Consider the following 7,461-nt stretch of genomic DNA (forward strand, 5'->3'; position numbering starts at 1 on the left):
GATAGATGATTGATAGATGATAGATAGATAGATAGATAGATAGATAGATAGATAGATAGATAGATAGATGATAGACAGATTGACTTCCTAATTTAAAATGTCTGGCGAGCTATTCAATGGGGTTTACACTAAGGTCTAGAACTGAGGAGGGAAGAAGCCCCTGGGGAGAGGACTCAGGTAGTAAGAGGCTGTCCTGTCTTGGTCCCTCTGGCCTGTGTACAGCACCTACTTGGTCCCCGCAATCGAGCATCTGACAATCATTGATGGGCGGGTATCTCACAGAGCCAAGAGGAAAGCCCCAGTTTAGCTCCAGCCGGCATCCGGCGTCTTATAGAAACCCTGGGGAGGTTATCGCATCCAAGATCCTGATACCATCTGTGTTAGAAACAAGAAGCCAAGCAGACTGCTCTGGGAAGATTAGCCTTAGTTCTTTCAGGAGGATGAATGGCTTTAGTAACTCAGCCCTGCTTTATCTGCATGCCCCTGCTAGCTGGCTCTTCCTGTCAAGATGGCCACGTGAGAACTCCTGGAATGAGCCTGTCATTTCCAATTCATTCACACTAATATGTCTTGTGAGCATCCATTCTGCCTACGCTGGGATGGAGAGTTGCAGGGGACAGGGCTGGGGAGAAGGCATGGCCTCCACCTTTGAAACAGTCACTGGCTGGCTGTTTGCCGTCTCTCAGATAGCTGCAACCTGAGAGCACCAACTGTGCCAGGTACTGAGGAGTTGGAAAAGACAGACTTGCCTCCTAGTCAGTGTCAGGTATGTCAATAACTACAGAGCAGCCTGAGAAACAAGCAGGCAGCCATGAACCCCATGATCAGGAACCCCAAATCTGGGGATGGAAGATGACTCAGTGGGTAAAGTACTTGTCATTCAAGCATAAGGACCCTAGTTCCACCCCAACACCCACATAAAAAGCCAGATGCATCAATGCATACCTATAACCACAGTGCCAGGGAGTTGGAGACAGGCAGATCCCGGGGGCTCACTGGCCAGTCAGCCTGGTCAAACTGGCAAACTCCAGATTCATTGAGAGATACTGTCTCGAAACTTAAGTGGAGAGGGATCAAGGAAGTCACCCTGTGCCAACTCTGGCCTCCACACACGTGTGCACACACATACACATACACACATATCCCCAAAGCCTAGCCTGAGAATTCCAAAGGGTTTCTTAGAAAGGGGGTGGTACTGAAGGAAGAGTGAGGGGTGTGAACAGCAGGGTAGGTGCAGCAGCAGGCACAAGCCAGGCACAGGTAAGAGGGCCGCTGCTGAAACGTAAGCGCAGAGACCCGTGTGAGTCTCTCTCCATACCCCAGCTGCCTTCAGAGGCACAGCTCTTAGAGTCCCCCACCCCACATCTAAATGAGGAAGCCTAGCGTGAGGACGTTAGGTATTGCTTACAGGAAGTGAGTCTAAACCTGGCATTCCTGGCTGTTGGAACTTCCTTTTTCATTTCAAATTTCAAAAAGCGAGTGTATCCAATAAACTGGCAACAGAGAAAGTTGGTCAAAGGCAGGCAGGAGAATTTTGTCTGGTAAGAATTAGAAGCCAGGGCTCCACAAGCACCGGTATCATCAACGTATCCATAGTTAGACATATACATGACATTGAAGGTCATCGTCATTGAAGGTCACGGTCAACTATGGACACAACATTAACACTTGTGCTGAATTACTCTGTCCCGAGCAATCAGCTGCATATGATCCCTAAGTGAAGCTTAGCTCCACAGGAAACTTCTGCCTCAGTTCCTCAATTTCAGCCATTGCACACTCGGTTACAAGAGTCCATCATGGTCGCACTAAGCTCAGCTCAGCTTTGGTGGAAAGCTGGTAGAATGCGGATGTGGTACGGGGGACCTGGCTGTGCACCATACGATCAGTGGGAAGGATGCTGGGGCTGCTCTCTCCCTCGGTGCCCTGGGAGTCTCCTTCCTTCTAATCTCTGCTCTCAGCCCTCTTCTTCCTCAAATGTATGTCCTTTCACCATCTCTCTCCTAGGGCTCATAGTTTATTTTTTATTAAAAAAGAAATTGCGCAGGGACTATGCTAATCTTCTCTGTATCGTTCCAATTTTAGTATATGTGCTGCCGAAGTAGAGGCAGGTAGATCTCTGTGAGTTCAAGGCCAGCCTGGTCTACACAGTGAGTTCCAGGACAGCTGGGGTTACTGGGAGACCCTGTCTCAAAAAGACCAAAAAAAATTGCTAGAGTCTGTGATTTCTGTATGTTGAGCTATGACGTAGATTTGACTGGGCGCGCATCTGCTTTTCTCAGCACTTGATTGTTTCCAGCAGGTACAAAATTCTTTTCCCTTGGGGAACTTCAGTGGGAAAATCTTTCCCCATTTCTTGACATGATGTGATATGTTCAAGGTCATTACAGACCTGATGAAAGAATCAGTCATATGTAATAGAAAGTTGAACATCAGCCACAGTCATGCATATGGGGGATGCACTGACAGGTGTATCTTAAGTGCTTTCTGTTTTGCAAGGAATCTCGATGTGAAGGTGTACAGACAGCTCATAGCACCTGTCCCCCCAAATCTTAGAATCTGATAGAGAAGACAATTTTAAACAGAAGCTACAGGGGAAATGACTGCTCTCCGTGGGGGACATATAGTGTGTGTGTGTGTGTGTGTGTGTGTGTGTGTGTGTGTGAAGCATGGATGTAGGTGCCACCAGCATGCAAAGTTAGCCAAGACAAGGCATCTCCTTACAGGGACCATAGTTGGGATGGCAGGGACAGAGACAAAATAAGGTAGGCCAACAAGAGAGTGGTCCAGAGCAAACGGATGTTGGAATTTCAGAGGTCAAGTTCTTCTGTGGTGACTAGGGGTGGCTTCAAGGAGGAAGTGGGAAACAACAGAGGACCACCTGACTTCAGTCACGTCAGCATCTCTCCATCTTCCCGGACAACACCTGCAGAACTCTTCCTTCTGCTGGGACCCGCGTGGCACAGAATCATCCTCCAGCAACCCCTGCTCAGCACCTGCTATCTCAGGGACACCCTTACCTGCTCCCGGGTCCGGCTACACTGCCTTCTTCTCCTCACCCCCCTAACACACACACACCTTCATTCAGCCCAAGCCCAGCACCGCTCGGATGTAAACCAACCTGCCCTGAATCCCGAGCCCCTTTCAGTCTCCGTGGCCTTCAAGGTTTTGGATGCCACCCCTCCCCCTCACCAAGTTCTCGCCTGAAAGCACATGGATCCTTGAAATCTGATTGAGGCTGGCTCTGCCACCATGTTCCACCCCAGGTTGCTCTGAGACACACCTAAAGCCTTCAACGTGAGGAGCTGCCGGCTTTGTCCCAGATCAAGGGTTCCAGTTACAACGCAGAAGCTTGTCGCAAAGAGACGACCAGGGTCCTTCACATCCTGGATCCCCAGCATGTCTGTATTTCTAGGGAGGCACTGCAGGGACAAGTAAGTATTTGACCACAGGGGCAAGCTAGCTGACCACAGGGCACAGACTGGGTAGCACTCGCTGGGAGAGGCACAGGGGTAATTAGGGCAGTTGTTTTGGCCTCGGGGCTCTACACTGGTATCCAGATCTTGCTGTGCTCCAGCTATGCAATCTTGGGTCAGTCACTTGACCTCTCTGAGCTCCAGTTCTGTGTACTACATGAACACAAATGAAGACAATGGGAAGTGTCTTCTAGATTTCTAGACTAGACATTAGATAGAGCCACATGACACTGCTGATATTGGACCTCTCTTTTCTTTTTTAAAATAAAACAGTCATTTTTTAATGTCCAGACTTCATAACAGAGGTTGGCAAACTTAGATCAAGTGGTAGATAGCTTCAGCTTAGATGGTTCATTGATCTCTGAGAACCACCTGGTACTCCTGGAGTGCCAGGAAAGCAGCCATAGATGACATGTAAAAGAAAGAGCATGCCAGCATGCCATGTCCCAATAAAACTTTATTCAAACAAATAGGCTGAGGGCCAGATTTGGCCCATGAGCTATAATTTGTTGACACTTTTCTTTGAACCTATAGATTTTCCACCATGAAAGGAAAAAGGAATCACCCTGGGAGGTGAACTTTGAGATCCTCACAGTTACAACTGCTCAAAAGCCAAGGGACAAACCCAACTGGCCTCCAACTCTCTTCATGTCCTCTTGTGGTTCAAGCTGCTCAGGGACACAGCCACAGGCTTCTGCTCTATGTCTGAGGTGTGGAGGAGCTCACAGGATCTACCCAATGACATCACAGACCATTCTTGACAAGCCCCACCCCATGGAGCACGCCCCTGTGGCTGGGCATCCTGATGGGGATGGACATCCAGAGTTTCCCTTAAGCTTTTGCCCTGCCAGGTTGACCCCAGGTGCCCTAGCTTATGCTCTGTCTGTCTTTGGTGGGGGCTGTTTTGCATTGTGATCCACCCTCATGTGAAGGGATCCCGGATGGAAGTTCTGAGCCTGGAAGGAAATGAGTACTTCCAGAAAATTAGGCCAAGTAATTCCCATCTTTTCCAGGGGGAAATTACTTAAATAGCCTCAAAATCAATTTCCATGCCATTAAATATTCTGGTCTATGTTTTAATTGAGACGATGGCGTCGTCCCTAAAAAGAGACTAGCTGTTTGAAGCATCATGTCTCCTCTTCCTCTCACTGAAACCCACAGGAAAGGCCTTGGAGAGATGCTGCCCCATAGCAGCCTGCCGCCTGGCTTATCCTTAGAACTAGCCTGATTTATTGCTTTTCTTTGAGAAATAAAAGTAGAGCTCTGAGCAGTACCCGGGGCACTGGGGACTCTGAGTTCTACAAATAGATGAGCCAGGTCACTCATCTCCTTGGGGACCTGAGCTCGGGTTGGCTGCTCATGGTCAGAGCGTCTTTTATGTCCCAGCAGCTGGCGGAAATGTCTGGCTAAGGGAGTTGGGGATGAGGGCAGGCCCACTCTAGGCCACTCAGGCCTCTCCCTGCTCAAAAGACATTTGGGTGCACTCTCTATGGTCAAAACCCTGAAAGGGTTTACAGTCAGGGAGGGAAGATGCACCTAAAATAAGTCTTTAAAATGTAGCTTCAGAGAGGACTGGAGAGATGGTTCAGTGGTTAAGAGCACTGGCTGCTCTTACAGAGATCCTGGGTTCGATTTCCAGCACCCACAATGTTGCTAACAACATCTGAAACTCCAGTTCCAGGAGATCCAATGCCCTCTTCTGGCCTCTATGGGCATTTCACAACACGGGTGCACTTACATGCATGCAAAACACTCATGTACATAAAAATAAATCAAAAAGGGGGCTGCAGACATGGCTCAGCAGCTAAGACCACTAGCTGTTCTTGCAGAAGACCTGGGTTCAAATCCCAGTGCCCACGTGGCAGCTAACAGTCATTCATAACTCCAGTTCCAGTGCCTTCTTCTGTCCTCCAGGGACACTGCAGAACACAGGTGCACTTGCATACATACATGCAATACACACATACACACAATACACACATACACACAATACACACATACACACAATACACACATGCACATACACACATACACACAATACACACATACACATACACACATACACACATACAATACACACATACACAAAATACACACATACACATACCCACAATACACACATACACACATACACATACACACATACACACACACACACACACACAAATTTTAAAATGCAGTTTTACTGAAGTGCTTCATTGAATTATTAAAGTTTTTCTTGCAGTTAATTTGAAGCATATTACCTAAGTAAATCAATGAAAATGAACAAAATACTGAGCAGAGAAATACAGACACTGCATTGTTTATCCTTTGATAATATGCTTTATACCTCTGCCATAACCTGCAGAAATTCTTGTAGCCAGCTGACAATTTTAAATACATTTTTTATATAGTCATTGGCTATATACAAAAAAGAGATGCCTCAGGGGTGGAGAGATGGCTCCAGAGTGAAGAACACTGACCACTCTTGCAGAAAACCCAGGACTTTATTCGTATCGCCCATATCATACACACATACACACATACACAGTACACACATACACATACACACAATACACACATACACACACACATACACACAATACACACAATACACACACACATACACACAATACACACATACACACATACACACATACACACAGTACACACATACACATACACATACACATACACACAATACACACATACACATACACACACATACACACATACACACAATACACACATACATACACACATACACACAATACACACATACACACAATACACACATACACACATACACATACACATACACACATACAATACACATATACACATAGAATAAGAATAGAGCAAATAAATAAATAAAATGTAGCATCAGAGAGAGAGAGACAGAGAAAAGAGAATGAAAAAGATAGACAGGGAGACAGAGACTAAGAGACTGGGATAGAGAGGCAAAAGACGGACATAAACTGAGAGACACAGAGAGAGACAGAGAGGAAAAAAGAAAGAGCGACTAATCCATGGTAGGCTGGAAAATAGGACAGTCAACACCTCTCCATGCAGAGCCTTGAAATCCAACCTAAAGATGTTAGCCAAATCTGGATTAAACTGGAATTCTGGGAAATGCCATTTTACAAAATGTTAATAAGTCAGATGTGACCAAAGAGAAGAATGGGGAGAAAACATGAGAATGACTAGGGAGGGAGTCCAATCACACAGAGTATATTTTCTTTTGGCCACAGGACTTGTCAGAGCCTTGACAGGAAGGCAGGCATTGCAGTCAAGACACAGGGGAAGAATCTGGAAGCTTTCTTGGGAGGCACGTTCTCCAGTGGCCTGCAGAATAGGGCACCTGGGGACTGCAGCACAGATGGTGGAGGAATTTAAGGCTGCCTAATGGCAGGGTCAGAGAAGAGAGATTTTCCCGAAAGACAGCAGGGACAGTGGCTGGAGAGAGTGCGAGGCAGGAGGCAGAGCTGGAGGGTTTGCTGGAGTGGAGGGGGCCGGAGGAGAGTGGAGTGCACACGTGGTCTTATCCAAACAAAGCTACATTGCCTCTGTACACAACCGGCTGGCTTTTCAGGGCAGTCTAATGACTGTAGCACATCGCCCAGGCCATCAATTAAATTGCAATCCGATTTCCTTCCAAAGCATTTCACTGCCTTGGGAGTGGATCTGGCAGCTGAGGCAGGAAGATGGATCAGCCAAAACCAAAACCGTGCAATGGCTTTGTCGTGCCCGAGAGCCAGCCCTCTGCAATGCTCTCCCTTCCAAAGGAGGTCACATGCTAGAACATCAGGTCCAGTTAGTTAGATCATAACGCAGTTTGAAAGTGATGGAAGGAGTTCCACCATCACCACCACTGGAGTTACCTGAGAGGAAACAGGCTCAGGCAAGAAGGTGGGTCAGCCAAGGCCAGCCAAGGTCGACTGAGGTCAGCCAAGGTTAATCAAGGTCAAGGCTTCTTAACTGATCCCTCCTCTGTTCCTCTCTCTCTCTC

General features: G+C 47.2%; 1 protein-coding gene and 1 pseudogene across 3 annotated transcripts in view; one reads left to right on the forward strand and one right to left on the reverse strand.

The window, feature by feature from the left end:
* Positions 1 to 7,461, forward strand: part of Sez6l (seizure related 6 homolog like) — a 193,870-nt gene that overhangs the window by 80,002 nt on the left and 106,407 nt on the right. The gene's annotated exons all lie outside the window — the stretch shown is intronic.
* On the reverse strand, positions 2,006 to 2,102 carry LOC115066957 (annotated as a pseudogene).

This window comes from Nannospalax galili, unplaced genomic scaffold, assembly GCF_000622305.1.
Source record: "Nannospalax galili isolate Female #2095 unplaced genomic scaffold, S.galili_v1.0 scaffold1945, whole genome shotgun sequence".
In the NCBI taxonomy this organism is placed as follows: Eukaryota; Metazoa; Chordata; class Mammalia; order Rodentia; family Spalacidae; genus Nannospalax; species Nannospalax galili.